Genomic DNA, 17,223 nt, shown 5'->3' with positions numbered 1-17,223 from the left:
CTTTTGAAAATCCTTCTGGGAGCTTGGTTATGCCTTGGCATTTAAATACCTCAAAGAAAAATCTGCTCCTTGGTCCTTAGCCGAACTCTTTGCTTATCCTGGCCTTTATTTAAGTGATGAGCCAGGCAGCACACGGGGTAGGGGAATGTTTGCATTTGGGTATTGTCTCAAATACTCCGAAGGCGGGAGATGATATCAGGATGGATGCGGCTTTGCGTTCATTCTTTTTTTTCTGATGACATACCTGTCTTCAGCGGTTACCAGCTGAAGCTTCGCCTGGTCTCGCAAGTGAGGTATGTCTCTGTGTCATCGATACATTCGGAACGTGTTAACACTTCAGGGTGGGTTTTCAATGCTGCATTATTAGCTCAAAGAAACCTATCAGACAATTGGCCTGGAAGAGGGCATGGTAGTTATTAGAGCTGTAGTAACCTGACCTTGTTTGTTTCAGGTTTTCAAAAGTGACCAGGGGCTTTCAGTGAAAGGTCTGGGTACCTTAAATACCTATTTTTCAGAAAGCATTTTCAGAAATTCCGCTCTGTTCTCTTTTACAGCAGCCCACCATAATTTGCAGTATCCAAAGTCACTGATCACCTCTTGTCTGTGGGCAACAGGGATATTCTGATTTACTCTAAAATCAGTCTGAGTCACAAATGAGTTCAGATAAAGTTTTTTACCACTGTGTTTATTTAAAGCCAATCACTGGTTCCATTTCCCAGAGGAAAACACTGCCAGCACTGTCAGTAAGCAATATATTGATTTTAAATCAGCAAGACTGCCATTGATCTTAGTAGCTATTTATTGCACATGTTCCCAGCAGCCACTTTCTAATGGAATTTTAACAATTCAGTAGGGTCACTTGAAGGTCTCAAGGAAGCAAGGGAAAAATTAATCTCTTGCAGGAAACACCTCCCTAAGACAGTACCGTCACTCTCAGTTGTAAGACAGAGTGGTGTACTTCTTGAGTTTTGGTGAATTCTAATGGTTAATTTTCAAGAAATACATAGGTTTTATTTTATTCAACTTGTCCTGGCAATATATACACAGTTTCATCTCTGTCTTCTTATATATCCGAGCTGCTGATGGTGGGAGGCTGGGTATATGCAAAGCAAATATGCCTAGCCTCTTGGCTGCTTCTGAGGCTCTGCAGCCATTTGCTGCTGTCAGCTTCAGGACAGAGGAACGCTTAGTCTGGCGCAGTACATCTACCCTTACATTAGAAACGCCATTATAAGAACTAGTCGAGATATGCCTCTCTTTCTGCTTTATTTCCTCTAGAACAAGGTGTTTTTCATTTGAGTTAAATGTTGCACCAGAAGGGACAATTTTTTGTTTGGGTACACCATTTCCAATGGTTTAACAGGAAACAACACACAAAACATTCTTCTCTGACAAAAACTACATTTGTTACCAATCTTGCTCCATTTTCTCGCATCTGAGCTCAGCTCTAAAGTGTCGCACAGGTATGTGGGCAAAGATGGGTGGAGTAGGAAGTGAATAATTGTAAAGTATTTAAGAAAAATGCTAGTTTATCATAAAACTGAAAGGGATAGTGCTTGATTAGGGGCTGGAGGAGGTGGCCAATGTATGCTCTGAGTCGGGCTGGTGCCCTGCCTTTGGAGCCAGAAGAGCTTTGGCCAGCTCCATGCCACCACTGCTTTCTGTTTTGAAGTTGCTGCAAGTGCAGTGGTGCCTGTGAGGACCACTGTGTCCCTGTGCCCCTCAGGCAGGTGTCCTTGTCCCTATCTGGTTGGCTGGGTTTGCTGAAAATGCACAACAAATGGCACCACAGGCCACAGAGACCCTCACTGATGTCTGTGGCCTCAGGTATGCCTGAGGGAAGATGTTAAGTGCCAGACCTATTGAAACGGTTCCTGAGATTTCTGCAGATAGCACAACTGAACTTTTCTCTACCTCTTATGCATGCATAATGCTCATAACCTAAAAGCTATAAGTGATATAAGCACTTGACAGGTACCTGTAATTGTAGCCAAGACTTGACTTGCAAGAGTTTTGTGGTTGTATTTATTTGCCTATTACAGACTGCAACATAATCCAGTGGATAACAAAGGACAGGGGCAAACAAGCACCTTGAATAAGTGGTGGCTTCCATCACTTGCAAACCTCTACTGCCTGGCATTGAGCTGAACCTGGCAGGTGTTCTGAGCCGCTCTGGCACGCTTCTTACATGTTACTGCAAGGACCAGAAGAATGATATGATTGTGTGAGGTTTCCTAGGTCCTTTTGGGAGGTCTGGATTATATGCTGGGTGGAGGTACCCTATATGACAGGTAGCAAGAGGGCAGGTGGGAGGCAGCGCATTCTAGTAAATGAGAATTAAATGGGACCTGGGATTTCAGCCAGGCTCCTTTGCTGACTTGCTGGATGATGATGATGATGTTTCTTATTTTTCATACCAGTCTGCATCAGTAAACAATGATTGACAGCTGTCATCAAATCTGGCTTTTCCCTTACAGCTAAATCCAACTGGAGCATGCTCCTTTTTTGGAAATCTATCATTTTACCTGCTATTAAGCAAAGCTGTAGTGCCATGGGGTAGTACAGCCCACAGGCAGCTAAAAGTGTGGCTGATGGGCAGGGAAGGCTTCTGAAACAGAGCCCTGCTGTGAATGCAGCAGGGGCTGGAGGCAGGCTGCTCTGGAGCTGGCTGCACTGCTGAATTTCTGGCTAATACCCGGCCAGGGCTTTCTGGACCTTCACAATGGTGCCACAGTTCCCCATCACCATGGAAACCGTTTTTTGAAAAGGCACTAGTTTAAAAAAGTGATCTGAAACCAAAACTTGTGCTTTGTCTTTGTCCCTGGCTCTGGGGTTCCCCTGGGAACACGGGAAGGCTCCTGGGAGCCTGGCCTGCCTCCCCAAAACCCAAACGCAAGTTCCCCTTCATGAGAGAGCCACAGCTGAATCAGCAGCTGATTTTTCCACAGATATAGGCAGAAACCACAAGAGCAGTTAAGTCAGCAGGAAAGACCCCCAGAATAGCTTGAGAGGAACCAAAACCAGTGGTTTTGTCCTGCCTGTCCCTCCTGCCATTACCTGGCCCACCAGGTAGGCCATAAAATTGTGTACAGCTCAGACAGGTTCATCTGAGAGTGTTAAAAGACTTCAGGAGACATTTCTTTAAATTGCTTTGTTCTCTACAGCCTTGTCAAGGCTTAGATGGGGAGCAAGCACTGCTGTGCAGTTACTGAAGGAACAGGGTAACAGTATGGGGGGGGGGGGGTCCCCTATGTGTGTGCTCAGCGTTCCCAGCTGCTGGGCCTTTCACAGTCTAATTCAAACACAGCAGGGACAAGGGTAACCAAAAGGCTTTTACTTTCCATGTGTGGGCTATAAAAAGGTCCTTATTGAAAATGGCTTTGTCTTGGAGCCTGCGGGTCAGACCTAGATGTGTTCAGCCATGCCAGCTGTGAGAGAAAAATCAACAAACGGGATTTTAAGGGCTCTCACTGCAAAAATCACACAAGACACTTGCATGTGGGTGCCGGTCCCAGGCTAGACCTGGTAGCATAGCCCTCATTTTAATGGTCAGTACAGTCATTGCCCAACATTAAAGAATCATGCCTGAATCTTGACACTAACACTGTCACCTGGGAATCACAAAGCACGGACAATGTGTATTTTCAGCTCAGGAGGCATCACTGGGACATAAAAGCCCTTTGCAGAAGTTCTGTGAGGGCAGGAGCTTCTCCCCCTGCCATCCCTGCTCCCTTCCTTGATTTCATCACGGTGCCCATGTAACATTCTGTGGTGCTCTGCTGAATTAAAAAGAAAAAACTGAGGGCTGGAGAAGTTCAGGAGGGGGTAACAAGCAGCCTGAGGTGCAAAAGGGAGGGACGCAAACTTTGCACTAGAGGAAATTCTCACTTAACTACCTTTCTGGGCTGAGTTAAAGAAGCCTTACACAGGGCATACCCCACTTGCAGCCCTTACAGACACCCAATTAGCAGGTGCCAGGGTCCAGGATGTGAGTCAGTGTAATTCATTTCCACATACAATTGGCAGAAGGAAGTGAAGACTGCCCTAGGGGAGACCCAGAAAGCCAAGTAATTACGAAGAGCTGGAAAGACAAGGCACAGTGTTTCCTTCTCTCTCTGAAATTTCAGCACCCAAACCCCACTCGCTTGCTGTGTTCTGAAACAATAAATTCATGTTTAAGACAAAAAATGGAGGAGCAGAAATGCTACAGCCCCATACAGTACTGATTCAGTAAAAACAGCAGAACTAAGCAGCTGGGCTTGCTTTTTCCAGCAGACTTAATGCTCCATTACCATGTGGCCATGCTGGATGGCTTGGACCTCTCAAGCCTTTTCACTATCCCTTCCCACTTGCTGTGTGTCCGCAGCTCTGCAAAGAACCTGCAAGAAGCCCAGGGAGAACCGCAAGTGAGTCCACGTGGGGAGGTGCTGTTGCAAGGAGGTGCCTGCTCACGTGCAGAATTATGGTGCGGACCCTGCTCTGGAGCACAGGGGTTGTTCCCAGCCCAAATGCCAGAGGCTGCCCTTGGTCCAAGGCCAACACACCATCCCCAGGGCAGGTGGCAACCTGTATGATGTGGTCAGGGACTGCTGCAGAGGACAAAGTCAGTGGTGGGAAGGGCTTTCTGAGCCCCAGGTGCCCCCAGGAACCCTTGGACCAAAGGCATGAGCCAGCAGCTAACAGCCCGTGTAAGGTAGCCTTTGCAGGCCCCTTCCACTCACATTTATTTTTTGGTCTGTTTTGCTTTCTGTCCTTTAGGATTTTCTCTTTTCCTGGGCATGCTGTCAGGCCCGGGGCACTTTGCCAGCAGTGCAGTTCAGCATTGCTGGTCATGCCATGCCTCAGCCTGGGAACTTCTGCTCCCAGTGTGGTTGCTCCAGTCTCTTCTAGCTAGAACTGCATGGTGGCAAGCTAATGCAGACATGCACCCATGCAGGCATCCGTGGTGATGCTCGTTGCTCATTCTAATCAGAAGTACATTTGGAAAAGAGAAGTGAGGCAGGATCCGTGTCTGGCCTCTTTCAGAAACTACCAGTGTGCCAACCTATCGGGAGAGCAGCTGAGGATAGCTACTGGCATTGCACTCTTGCCTGGCACAGCACTTTTTTGTCTATGAATGTCCTAGATGCTGCAGTATACAGACTTGGGAGGGGCTCCTTTTTCAGCCATACTGCCCTCATACTTCACCTCTTTTAAGTTGCTAAGCTGGAAGGCTTGAACTTGGGCCAGTGTTTCTTTACCATAAATATCTGTGATAGCAGCCTCAAAGGCAATGGTTTTGGGTGCTTAGTGGCTTTTGTTAATATTTAGTATGTTATCAAGCCATTAGACTTCAAAGTAGCATTTGTGGTTCCCACATCTGCACAGGAAGGGCAAATGCTTCAGAGGTCATGAGTCTCCTGATGGGAAGGGAAGATGCCAGTGCCAGTCCTTTCCACCTGGTGCACCAAGGCTTTCCCACAGCTGCCAAGAGCAGACAGTGAAGGCAAGAGGAGACTTTAGGTTAAATAGCAGTGCAGAAGCACTCAGCTGGCACAAGGAGCTGCTAGGCTGCCTCTGGACCTGCCTCATGCTCCTGGGGCAGCAGGTGGAGGAAGGACAGCAAGCTTGCATTTGCCTCTATCAAGGCTCTGTCCCAGGAATGTGGGGATGTGAAGCAATTCGATCATTACTTTTTGTTCTTGCAAGTATGGAAATATTTTAAGCTCATTTGGGACTTTTTTCAGCTCCTCCAGAGGTATACCTTAAAAATGCCCAAGCTTTAGACATTTGTCTGTGGACGAAATACATAGGAATATTAGCAATAAGATCAGCAGTAGGCAATGCTGACGTTAACTGATGCCTTTGGAAAACAGTTTCAGGCCCTGAGAAACATAAAAATCTGGTTACTGGTGGTTCTTGGGGCAGTTGTCTCTGACTGCCTTACCAGAAGATTGTTTTTTAACAAACACTTTTCATTTTAGGAAAGAATACAACAGTTGTACCTTGGTCACTGGACCATAGCCAATGTGTAACCTCCGTTGCCATTTTGCTTGTCCTGTGCCTCACCTTCTGCAACACTAAAACAGTGTTTTTATTAGAATTTTTATTTAGGTTATTGAAGATTTTTAGCTAAATAGGAAAAAATATTTTACAGAAGAAAATCTGGATGGTGCCTACAAATTCCTGTCCCTATTACTAAGCAGCTATAGAAGGCAAGTAATTTAAAAATCCCTATTTTGGCAGCCAAGAGTTTAGGGAGCATTTAGGAACTGCAGTCTAAGACAATTATTCAGAACTATCAGTGTTAGACTGCACTCCAAAGTCACTCTTATTGATCAAGTAAATAATGTGTCCTTGCAGTTATAATCTTCTGCATTTTTGCTAAGCACAGAGCTAAGCTGGCTTTCTCCTACTCTTTCATCCTTAGGGCAAGCAGAACATAATAATGCAAATAGATGATAATGAAGATCAGCATACCCTTTAGGAGAAGTCCACAGTGCTTCTCTGCACTATTATCAGTACTGTCATATCAGATAAATAGTTTAAATTTTTTCCTGTTTGGCACAGGAGAAGGTCTGTTTGTCACCAGAGTTCATGTAGCCTCTAAGGCAGGGTCAGCAAGTGGCCAAAGAACAGTGGACAATAAATCCAGTATAAATAGCTGAATCTAGATTTAGATCAAAAGGCAAATTGCAAACACTTGAGAAGCTTAAAGAAGATATTTGAAACTTATCTTTATTGCTAACAATAGGGCTTAATTTTTTTTTTAAAGTGTTTCTAGTTTTTAAAACTTCTGGATGGATAATGTTCATTTGTTTTCCTGTCGTGGAAACAGACAGAAGATGACAACATGGGTTTTCTGTGAAGTAAATGTGCTGAGATCAGCTCATATGTCTGTCCAGAACTGCTGACTTCAGTACTGCTAAGTGCCTGCTTTTCATTTCATGATCTCATGTGTGTTTCGTGCTGCTGCTGTGAAAAAAATACAGCTTTTTTAGCAGTTAAGGCTAACTTTGTAATGAGATCATGATATACTTTCCAGAAGGGTTGATGCACTAACACTAATGTTTTTGCTGTGAGTAATTAATAGGAACAAGGATCTGGTTCAACCTGAGCTGGAATTTTTGTTTTCACCTCAGTCACAGATGGCTGCTTTCTAGCAGGACCATAAAAACTGGGCAGCAAAAGTCCCTTCTGCTCAAGCCTCTTCTCCAAGGCTGGATACTGCAGTGCACCTGATAATGCTGAGAAGTGGAATCGCCAAACTATCAGGAAACTTTGAGCCCTGTGAGGTGTGTATGCAATGCAGAGCCTTGTTATTAGAGAAACATGGGAAAGACCTACTATTTGCTGACTGTGGCAGAGTCCATAACTGCTGCTATCCAAGCAAACAGCACTGGGGTTGTCAGAAACACCCAAGGGTGAGCCCTTCCTTTTGGACGAATGTTCTGCCTCTTCTTAACATCACCAGACAAGGAAATTACCAGAAAGTGTTGCACTGGTACAGGTACACATATTGCTGCGCCTCAACAGAATGAGAGGTATAGCTGGGAGAGGGACAAACACTGAACTCGTGCTGACATTATCTGGATTTAAGTCTCAGTTCTGCTGCAACTGATGAACTGCACCTGTTCATCTCTCACTGTCTGTCTCTTGCTGGTGCACGAGTGAGGCACAATGCAAATCAGAACAACGCAAACCTCTGCTGTGTTTGGCATTTCAAAGTACTGTTGTAATAAACATAGTTTTACATTCCAGTGTTGTTCTGGGAAGAGTTTTGCATCAGTATCATGAATTTGTGGAAGCCAGCTTTAATAACAGTAGAAGCACACAGTAACACAGGTGTACTTCAAGTCCTTGGCCCATGCCTATCAAAGCATTTATAGTAGGTCTCATCTGCAGCCTATTCAAGTCAATGAGAGTCTGTGCATTCACCTCCATGGGCTCCAGATCAAGCCCAATAAAATGAATCACAGAAACAATTTGCAGGAAAGAAAAAGAAAGCGTAGTACTGGAGGATGCAAAAAAGAATAGTGGCAACAACGCTTCATCACTCAGAATTGCTTAAAGGCTTTTTTAATTAAATGATCAAAAGTGTTGATGTAATTATTGTGAATATGATGACAGAAAAATGAGATTTTGTATATAAAAATTATTAGATTAGACCACTGCACACTGACTTTTGAATAACTGAATATAATTGACTTTATAGCAATAAACTGACCAAAAGAACGACCGACCTGTTAATAAGAATAAGGTTGTAAGTGAAGTCGTAAAGATGGGACAGCCTTGCTAGATAGGGTGCAGGCTACAGGCACTAATTTCACTGCTCTGGTCTAATGCAGTGGCATCAGAAGATACAGCATTTGGCAGCAGTATTAGTTAGCAATATGTTCCTTCCCAGCCCCTGGGGTGCTCCATTTCCCCCTTGCTCCTGTCCGCCCTCATGGCAGCCTGGATCTTGGTACAGCCTTTCCATGAATCACACAGGGAAATGGAGCCCACTTTCAAACATGCACACGCACAGAGAAGCAAACATATTTTGCTGGGTTATTTTTTAACCCAAATCACTCTCCACCCACCTCGATCTGGCTCAGAGCATGGGCTTTCAAGTGCTGGAAGCAGTGCCAGGACAGCACAAGGTGAGGAGAAACAGGATGGCTGGCAGGGGCGTGGGGCAGGGGCTGGTGGGCAGCCCTGAGGCACCAGCCAGCCGTCAGCATTTCAAGTCAGGTTCTTCTTTGCTGTGGGTTCCACAAAGCTTTTACGTGATATAAAGCTCACCAGAAATACCCATTCTTTGGTTTCTCTTTGTTTGTTTCTTTTAATGCGATTGGTGGTGGTGGTTTTACAGCAACCATTTGCTTAAAAAAAAATTAACCTTGTAGGAATTGATGGCGTGTTGATTACTCATTCACTGAAATTCAGGAGTTTGAATATAAAGTCTCCTCGTGCTCCCATTCCTAGCATGTCATTATTCCAATTAGGAGAGTGTTCAAGATATTTAAATAATTTCCCATTCAGCTACATGTATGAGACAATGCATTCACTCAATACAATAATGCAATTGTGCTTTTCCTCTGAGATGGCAGAAGGGGGTTGTCGGAGCCGTTTTGAGAAACAGTAACTGAAAAGCAAAGGAAGGCGTTGGATTGGGCATGCGGAAACGTAAAATCAAATAGCAGACGTGTGAAAAAGCCCCTATACATCCACAGACAGCAGAAAGCAAATCTAATAAAGCAACCTGTCTGAGATGAGAAACCACATCGCTCCACCAACTAGAGAAATATGTCATTTTGGGTTGACTCTCTTCCAAACTGGCCGAGAAAACAGAGCATGAGCAGACGCTGATGCTCTTCTGACTTTCACTGAGGCAAATCAGGAGCAACTATGCTCAAGCAGCTCATTTCAGCACAGATAGACTAACATAAAAATTATTTATGTGAAAAAAGGTTCAGGCCCAAAAGAATAGGTGCAAAATCTGGCAGTCAGTTCTTGCACCTTGTAATAGCCGTAATGTTTTTGTGGTGCTGACCTAAAAAAACACAGAGTCCCAGCGACGGTTATGCACAGCAAGGACACTGGGACATCTACTATACAGGCAAAAGTCAACAGCAAAGGAGATCTATGTTTAACCAAAGAGAACAAAAAGACATTTTTACAGTTGTTTATGTTTATTTGTTCTATAAATATGGAGACAGGATTCCTTTTTGGCCAGTCTGTGGATCCAATTACTTTGTTCTTCAGTTTCATTTTTGCAACTCTAAGTTCAGAGGTGATTTAGGGTTGCAATACACAGTGACCACAGATGCTAAAAACAGACCACAATAATGTAATACAGACAACAGTGTTTAACTGCCACGTTGCCTTCTACCTCAGCTCTTTTATGTCCCTATACTTAGGGAGATTCATGTATTTGGAGGCATGTAAACCTGTTGCGGTTGTGAATTACCATGTCCAGAGTAACATGGGGAAGAGACAGGAAGAAAAGAGCATGTCCAAGAGGCATGCCAAGCTGCTGAACAGACACGTGGCTGAACACTGTTCTGTCCCATGGGGATGGGTGGCGAAATGCCTTCCCTTGGGAAAGCTGGGCTTTCAGCCTTTTCAGTGTTGCATGGCATTGATTTCAACCGTGAACAGCTATTAAAATAGCAGCCTCTAAAATCAAGACAGAAATGAAAGAAAAGGGTGTGATGGGAATCAGAACAATGCAATTTTGATGGGTTTTTTTCTTGCAAAGTCGCAAGCCTAGAAATACATCTTACAAAACAGAGTAAAAATAGCAGACTGTGGCCATTTTTATCCTTACAATTTTCAAATAATCAGATATAAAACAGCTCTGAAGAAGAGCTATTAACTCAGTGATGGTGGGGGTGACTCCCCTAAGCTATGGAGCCCAGGGCTCTGTTATACATGGCTTGGCCCAGCCGGCTGGGCAGGGGAAGCTCCAGGTGAGGTGCAATGGGCACCCCAAGCAGAGGGCAGTGCATCGGTGCCCTGGGAGCAGCTCTGGGAGTAGCCCAGGACCTTTCCAGCTCAGCTGACAGTGGCAGAGCCAATGTTCTGCCCACTGCCTGCTGCTCTTCTCTGGGTAACTGAGCTGAAGAAGTAGCCTGCATGGGGCAGGACAGCAGCTACTAAGCCAGGGTGTTGGGCCAAGAAGAACAGGACAGCTACAAGGCAGGGGATACAGCTGGAGGAATTCAGGGAAGGCCTGAAGTCATGGGAGCAGAGGTGTTTAATCTAGCACGTGTCAAAGCAGACACAGCAGAGGCCAAAGAAGGGCCAGTTAGTGGGACCCGCTGCCTCAGAAGCTACTTTCTGATATTGCAGCTGGGAGCAGTTTCATGACTGGCAAGTGAAGGTCTGGGTGACAGTATCTCACCTAATGACATAACTTAATGCCATTCCTTTTGGCATGTTCTCTTTGTCAGACCAGGAAAAGAGGCTTTCATAGGAGAAGCATCAAGAGTTTGGGTTTGTGCAAGGTAAGGCAACATTCTTAAGCTGGAAGGGTGCCAGCCAGTAGGGTGGGGATGCAGCGGACATCTCTGCTATTAATGGTCTTCTCTCAGTTTTTTCAAGCGGTGCTTACCTGAAGTTGCTTGTCCAAGTAACTTCCACAGTATAATCAACACCAGTGCAGAAGGTAGCCTGTGTTTCCTTGCTCTCTGACAGTCCCCACCTTCCTCATTGCTGGGGGATGGGCAGGAATGTCCTGGCTGATGGACCAGGGGCCAATGTGGTGACACTGTCTGACAGCCCGACAGTACGGCAGGACAAATGTTATGAGAAGGGCCATGTTCTGCAACTCAAGAAATGAGCAATGCATATCTGTCGTGATTCACCATGGCAGGCTTTAGGTTTTTTAGCTGCCTGTATTTAGGGTCTTAATTTTGTATTTAGAGCCTTTTATTTTGTGCTTGTGGCACAAATTTGGCATTCATGCAATACTCCAGATGACCAGCTGAAGTCCTTTCTCAGCTCCTCTTTCCTGGCACTTACCTCTCTCTTTATCCCAGCTCAGCCCTGCCTCTGCCAGTGCTCCAGTGATCCCACAGGATCTCAGAGCAGCTGGTGACAGGTGGATGGAGATCCCTCACAGATGGGGAAAATGTAGCCTTACCCAGATGTGACATATCTGGCAGAATATCCCATTCCCCCTAGATAGCCCTTTGTTCCCATCTGTCTCCAGCAACTGCTGCCTAAGCCATTCCTGCCATATAGCTTCCTGCATGCAGCAATATTTGCATGAGGCATTTTGTGAGACCGTGTTGTGCGATGTGTTTGTGCTCTGGATTAGTTCAGTAGAACTGCAATATAACCTGCAAGACAGTTTCCCAGCTGGCAAATTGTGTTTAAACAGTGAAAACCAAACTAACTTTCTTATTGCTCCAGTCCTTTCACATCTGGTTGCTTAGCATTGTTCCTGTCTCACATTCGCTCTGCAGTGCTTCAGCAAGGTTGCCAGACTGGCCAAAAATCAATTTAACAGAGACCAGGAGAAAAAAGCCAAAGCCAAACAAATGAGATGTAACAGTCACTGGTAGGATACACAGACATATCAATCTGGCAACTAGTCAAACTTCTCAGAGCCATCAGTTGTGCTCATTAAATGTCAGAGTTGTGAATTTGCCCCAGGTATTATCAGCAAAGGATTGAACATGGCCCAGCTTGGTTGAAAGAGATTTTTCTCCCCCAAATTTCAGGTAAATAGGTGAATTAGAAAAGATGTCAACAGCAATTCCATACCCCAGTTTTAGCTCCAGAACCAGATTTCTTTGCCACAAATCCAGGTTTTAAACTTTTCCTTTTATTCCAGATAAAGCTAAATCTTTTCCCTAAGTATTTACAGGTACTTCTCAGGCAAAGGCTCCCAAGTCATATGGATTTGAATTTAAATGCCAGTAAAACTGGTACCAAGTTTTTATTTTATAATGTTCATCTATACGGCAATGTAAGCATTTACATAGACGCATTTGCCTCAAATCTTTTCCCATACACGTCAGAAATGGTAGGGTTTCTAAGTTGGGTTTGGTGCATTTTTTTAACATGGAAGATTCAAGAAGCAGCAAACTTTCTGTAAACACTCAACTTGGAAGGAAAGATGCTGCTGTTACTGGCTTTTGTTTTCTTTAATGTCACAGCAGCTCATGTATTATATGGCCGCTGCCAGGAGGTGGCATAAAATTGAAGACAACTAGAGTGAGGTAGAGAAAACTGAACTCTTCTAAAGGTCAGCAAAGAAAGAGCAACAGCTCCCTTCCCTGCTGGTGCCACTGAGCAGTGTGGGAGCAGGCACGGCCAGCGCCAGAGAGCTCCTGTCAAGTTGCTCTGCTATGAACATCAGGAGGTTCTTACTGCTTTAGGTTCAAAAAGCAGAAATTAGAAGACCCAGTGGCTTGCTCTTTTGTGTAGGCTTTGGGAAAAATTTGGGACAAGAGTTTATACTGAGCAGGCGTCAGGAAGGTCATCTTTTTTGCACCTGACAGGGGCCTTGACAAGGGTAGGATTCAAGCCAGATATGATCCAGGTGACTACAGAAATCAGTGGAGTCTCCCACTGATTAACTGGTTACCCCATGTGGCCTAGGTTGTGAAAAGCACGCTTGGCTAAAATCTTTGCCTCACTAAGGACCTTGGGATTTGACCTTCAGTTCTGAAGGTGTGACTGTATAAATAAGCCATCACAATTTGTCTGTACTGTGCTTGTCACAAAAGCCATTTACACAGAAAGGACCCGGAGGTAAGCAGCAGGCAGGGGCCGTTCGTGTAACACCCAAGCCTGGCAATGTCTCTGAGGGCACGAGACCTCCCTACCTTACCATACAGGTGGAAAGCTGCCCAGCTTTGCAGCCCGAGCCCTAAGCCCTCTGCAGATCCCGCTGTAGGACAGTCTTTGCCTGGAATCTTCGTTTGGAAAAACGTTCAAGAGTCAAGCATTCCCCTCTTTAAGGAGACACTGTTGCTCCTGGAGTGCAGCATTACTGTTGCATTCGGTAAATCACCATCAGGGCTCTGACTAATGCTGCCTGCTTATATCGTATTTCAAAACATGTAAACAGATCTGTGGCCTTTGCTCTCAGCAGAAGTGTTGGGTGGATTTGAACAGAGACAGGGAGAGTGGCTGGCAGGAGGGGGCCTGTGGACCAGCTAAACAATGCGCTACTGAACAAGGGAATCAGGCACTGCATTTCTCTGGTGCCGAACCCAAGCAGGGTCAGTATCCTTTGCTCCGCTGCTGAAACGCCACAGCACCTTCAGCACGAAGTGGCATTTACTGGGCAAATGCTGAGTAGCATTTGCAATGTATACAAGGCTGTTATCACAGATATTATTTACTAGAAAGGAAGGCATAAATTTTCCACCGCTAACATGCTAGCTCTCAGAAAGAGTTAAAATTTTAACTGCAACCCCAAAATCTGCAGCTAGTTGCACCTTGTTGTTGCATCAGCTGTTTGCTTGTAGAGGTGCCCTAACCTCCTCACCTGTAGAGGAAAGTCCAAAGCTATCTGCAGAAGGTTTTATGGTTGTTTACCAAAAAGCAGAAACCCACATAGGGAAGCAGCCTGGGAATACAAGCCAAGAAAAGATGTTGTAACATGGTAGAGGCCTCCGACTCCTAAGAAGAGAGCACAAGACTCATAACTTTGCAATGCCCCTCAACCACTTGAAACCCCAAGCACAAGATGTCTTCTTTGAGTGACATGAACTGAATCCTGCTGAATCTATGATTCAGTGCCATAGCTGCACTGCATCCTGCAGTCTCTCTGAGGCTGAAGAAAATGACTTGCCTATTATCTTTACTGTTAAAACCTGAATTTCCTGTGCAGGGGAAGACCTCATGTAAAAAAGCACAGAAAATGCTTTAGAGGAGGAGAATGTGCTCAGATTATGAAGCAGCTGATCTAAAGGCAGTGAGATCCTTAGGGAACCCTGGGCCACAATAGTTGACATTTGAGGCAGGAAATGATGGTTTATTTAACTAACTGAACTAAAAAATGCCAGGGAATTTATACAAGGGAAGCAGAATTAGTAAGAGCAGTATTTAGCCAAAGCAGACATAAAGGCTTAAATCCTGATTGTGGGAAATACTAAGAGAGATTTGACATCTGCAAGTGGAAGTGGCCTCTGCTGTGTGATTCATCTAAAACACAGATCAGGTGAGCAAGAGATCCCCTGGAGGGTGTTCCTGCTTGCTCCTCAGCAGGGCTTCTGGCAGTGTCTGCTGCTTCTCTGCACAGTTTCCCTTCCAACCACAGACCTGCCTTGAAGTTTCTGAGATGCAATAGCACACTTCTGCAACTAGGCTATTTGCTCCTAAATATGCATGGTTTTTCAAATGCCTCAGTAAAAATACTTTCAAACACATTTGCTGTTAAAAAGGATCTTTCTGATCAAATAATAGTGGTTTTTCAGAGGTCTTCTTCACTCTTCTTAGCCATATGCAGTAAACACTGGGATTTTTCACTTTCTGTGGTAGTGAATGGTATTCAGCAGTTTGACTTTGCTAGAGGATCTGGCTACAGACACCAAGCTGAGAGAAAACCTCTCAAAGTCGGACAACTTTAGTAACAGCAAAGGAAACTGAGAGAATAGCACAACATTAAAGCATTTATTATTCATTAGTTGATGCCCAGGGGAAAAAAATCTGTGACCAGTTTTTGGACTTCATAAACTGCATCTGACTTTGCCAGACCCTGGCTGGACTTGGGGCAGAGATCCTGTAGATGAAGTGCTTGATCTCCTCTATCTTTGCCCAAAAGGGACATTCCCTGTGGCCCAGATTTCTCTCCTGCATGGCCCTCCCCCTCCTCTCTCCAGCCCTGCTGAGTGTTTCGGGCTGGAATCTATTGTCCCAGCTGCACCTGAGCCCATCTGACAGGAAAAATGGCAGGTAGCCATCCTTCTGCAGAGCAGTAACCTTAACCTCCTCCTTCACTCTGCTGGGAGAGCAGAGTGCAATGAACAACAGTTTGGCTGCATTGCTGAAAGCTGTGGCCTTAGGGGAACTAACTTCTTGTTGTTGTTAGGTTTGCTTCCAGCAGAATGGTTCCCAGTTGGCTTCGTTGTGCAATTGTACAAATCCTGATGCCAGCATAAATAAGGAGTGATGGAAAAGCCAGCAACACAAGCAGAGCAGAGGTTTCTTCTCTCATCAGCTGTGCTGGCTTAGGCCATCCACAAACGTTTGTGGGATGCCTGCTCCAAGAAAAGATTGATGCAGCTATGTCAGCTGTAGAACCCTGTGAGATGATTATCCAGATTGTCCTGCAGTTCTGCACATATCCTAGCATGGGTTGCTCCTCCCTGTACTGCACTCTGCTCCATTTCTGTGTGCTGCATTGTTTTTAAATATTTACACAGCACTAGCTGGAGGAGAGTGCTTCCAAGAGGAAGGAGTCTGTAACGCCTAATCTTCTGCTGAACAGCACCAAATCATCACAACCTTGGACAATCAACCGACTGATTTTGTGTTATTTATGTTGCCCTATAGCCTACATTTCAAAACCTGAAATGTATGCATTGGAAAAGCTGACAACAATTCATTCTGCTCAAGCTGTTTAATAACGCTGCACAGCCTTTGTTTGAAAAGCTTGCTTTCAAGGAAGGGAATTTAACCAACTTCCAGACTAACTTCTTCCCCAGTTATGGTGAACAAAAAGCCTTTGAAATATTCAGAATCTAACAAGTCAAGGAAATAAGTGTTAAGACCTGAACTCCTGCTTGACACTCTATTTGTAGTTCATCCAGTGGTAATGAGCCAGATTCTTGCCTAGTATAAATGGACATCAATCTACTTAAGCCATGCAAGAATGTTGATTTGTGCTTGCTACAAATCTGACCTTTATTTTGGTATTTCACGGTAAGCTCCAATCCTCTTTGCACTGCTCATTTATTGAAATGGAATTAGATTTACTAAGGTATGCTCTGACAAAATGGATTGTTTTTCCCTTAAGTGTTTCTGCCAGGGATAAGATGGTGGTCTATTTCAATGTAGTAGTGTTAATAAGTTAGTTTTCCTGATGGAAAGTCAGAAATGATAGTATCATTCATTATAATGCCACATATTTTTTATTCTCAATGATACATCAAGTAAGTACAATATGCTCTACCAATTACAACCTCCTTCTAGGAAATCTGAGATAAATCTGCAGAAGGGAGCTTGAAATAAGTTCAGCTAACAAGCAATTGAATAAAAGCTTAAATATACAGAGCCAAATAATTTCCTGAGAGTGTACTGGAATGAATGTACCCTTATGTTTGTTTAATTGAAACTACATTGCTCCAAATGACCTTATGTGCTTTAAGTCCACAAACCCTGCACTGAGGCTTAGTGCACTGCACAAAGCCAGACTTACCAGGAGGTGATAATCAAGAATTTAATTTATTAGTTTAAATATAACATTCTCAATTTTTGACCATGCTAACTCATGCTAAATACAGCTTACCACTGCAAAGAGCCATGCTGAGGAAATTGCGTGTAAGATTACACTACTGTGAAGTGCTGAGTAGGGGTGCTACACTCCGAAGGCGGAGCTCATGTAGGAGGCAGCAGCCTGTTTGCTGAATTCCATTTCACCAGGTAACATCTTTCGCTGCCGTTTTCAGTCTGCACTGATTTCTGATTAGCTCCCTGGTGATGACTGAAGTAGTTTGCACTGAATTGTTTACAACCTGACCAGCAGGTAAAGACTTCTCCAACCTGACATACACCCATAGGGATTTGGCATAGAAA

Source organism: Falco naumanni, chromosome 10 (genome assembly GCF_017639655.2).
Source record: "Falco naumanni isolate bFalNau1 chromosome 10, bFalNau1.pat, whole genome shotgun sequence".
NCBI lineage: Eukaryota > Metazoa > Chordata > Aves > Falconiformes > Falconidae > Falco > Falco naumanni.
The sequence above is the reverse complement of the archived record's forward strand: the minus strand, read 5'-3'. Positions refer to the sequence as shown.